This window comes from Epinephelus moara, chromosome 24 (genome assembly GCF_006386435.1).
Source record: "Epinephelus moara isolate mb chromosome 24, YSFRI_EMoa_1.0, whole genome shotgun sequence".
In the NCBI taxonomy this organism is placed as follows: Eukaryota; Metazoa; Chordata; class Actinopteri; order Perciformes; family Serranidae; genus Epinephelus; species Epinephelus moara.
Window position 1 is genome coordinate 1,385,589 of NC_065529.1, and position 2,117 is coordinate 1,387,705.

At 45.6% G+C, this 2,117-nt stretch overlaps 1 long non-coding RNA gene across 1 annotated transcript in view; it reads right to left on the reverse strand.

Moving 5' to 3' along the window:
- LOC126386447 (uncharacterized) overlaps positions 1 to 1,966 on the reverse strand; it is a 130,896-nt gene extending 128,930 nt beyond the window's left edge. The window contains exon 1 of the long non-coding RNA XR_007569500.1: positions 1,726 to 1,966. This is a non-coding gene — a long non-coding RNA (uncharacterized LOC126386447). The remainder of the gene's footprint in view (positions 1 to 1,725) is intronic.
- Between the last annotated feature and the right edge of the window lie 151 nt (positions 1,967 to 2,117).

The following is a 2,117-nucleotide window of genomic DNA, read 5'->3' on the forward strand; positions in this document are numbered from 1 at the left end:
AAAGACTCAAACTTCCCATATGACAACTGTTTGCACTGGTAAACATCCTTAAATAAGGTGGCTACTCCACCTCCTTTCCTAAGTTCTCTAACTGAGCTGATAAAATGGAAGTTTTGGTTAAATGAAAACAACAGTGCAGCAGTACTTATTGAATCAGCCCCCCCAGTTTCAGTTAAAAACACAAAATCAAGGTTTCTCTTGATAATAAAATCATTAATTAATAGTAACTTGCCAGCCAGAGATCTGATATTTAATAAAGCTAAGTTTAATGTACTAACATTGTCTGACACAGTCTGTGGCTGACGCATAACTGGAGTCAGATTAGACAGAGTAGCTGTGCGCTTCGAGTACACATTGTTTTTCCTGATGCTAGTCAAAACAGGAATGACAGACCTTGGAGATGACTCTGGCTGATGCTTTTCAATTTCAAGATGTGTTTGACCATGCTACCGGCTATTTAAGATTGCCGGTATGTTTAAGGAAGCGGCATGGGGTCTGACTCATCTCTGTTGGATCCCTGACTGGGACAGAGACATCCTCTGAATGCCTTGGGTGATGTGGAGCAAAGGGTCAGGTGAAGGGGAGATGCAGGCTGTCTGTCTCTGTGCCACGTACTTGTCCTTGGCTCTTATCTGTCCATTCTTGTTTTGGTATGGCATTCCAAGAGCATGACGTAGGTTGGCCCCGAGTAGTCTGCATCCAGTGATGTTCGGATGAATCCCATCACGCTGAAAGCGATCCTTACAGTTCCAAAAGATGTTAAAATTGTCAATAAACTTTATCCCATGAGTGAAGCATGCAGATGTCAGCCATGTATTCAGGGCAAGGAGTCTGGTAAAAGACTCGATTCCTTTCCCCAGGGTTGGAATGGGGCCAGAAATGAACACATGTTGTGACTGACAGTCACTCAGTTTCTCCAGGAGCAGGGAAAAGTCTTTTTTCAGGATCTCAAGAGCCAGTTTTTCCTCGTAGAATGTCAAAAGACCCAGCATGGATGATGATCCTCATGTTACTGGGGTGTGTAGAGAGGATCACTGGCAACAGCTCGGTTAGCTCCCTGACAGACGTGTCAGACACTGTTAGATTTTCAGTCTTAGCCATTCTTACATGCTTGGTTATTGAGTCTCCGATCAGAATGGTATCTGGCTGATCAGGTGTGGTGTCAGCGATACTTCTCCTGGCCCTTGGCTTCTCAGGTGTGGAGTTAGCATAGTTTTTTCTGGCCCTGGGTCTAGCAGTGGTTTTGGGGCTATTGCTTGCATTTTGGATAGCCTTGGCCTGCCTGGGTTCAGTGTAGGTGGTATTGTCACACATTTCATTTGGAGCCAGTGCATCGTACCTGTTCTGTAGAGAGAGTTCAAGTGGAGGGGTGAGTGTTGGGGCTCTCTTGACTGATTTCCTGCTGGATTTGCCTTTGCATCTAGTGACATCAGACCAAGTCCTGGCTGGAGTTGATGCTTTTGGTCGAGCACCAGTCCTGTGCCAGTAGAAAGGGTCGTTAGGGAAGGCCAGTCTGGGAGCCTCTGCAGCTGATCCAGTGGTGTTAGGACATATCCANAAGTCCCAATGCTTTGTAAGTATCCAGGATCTACTTTCTGTAGCTTTTAGCAGGAAAAAAACAAGTATATCCACAAAAGAATGTAAGCAAAGCGGAGCGCAAGCAGCAGAGCGTCTGCACTGTAAGAAAGCCGGAAGGGGAGACATGAGGCAGTAGGGACATGACACCGGTGTTCCGGATTTACTCGCGACCCTGTTAACTGGCGATCTTCAGCCGACTGCGTCTATGGTTGTCGTAGTGACAACAGCTGTTTTCAACCAGGAAGAGAACACGTAGCTGTCCTCGGGAAGGCCTCTTTATTCAATTTTTCATAACAATATCAAAACATAGCCGATCTGATCCGTCTTTGGACTCTTGTTGGAGGAACCCAGTCACGGACCGACACTCAGTCGCAGTTTGAATCACACTTGTTATGTCGGAATGTTGAAAACAGGAAGAGGCCAAGTTGCTTTTCCTGTAAATCTAACTCCTATCTCGAAAAAAAATTTCTAAATAGGCCTACACAGTTTCGTCTCTGGTGCCTGCCTAAATAAATGTGCCATATTAAAGAACCCGTGAA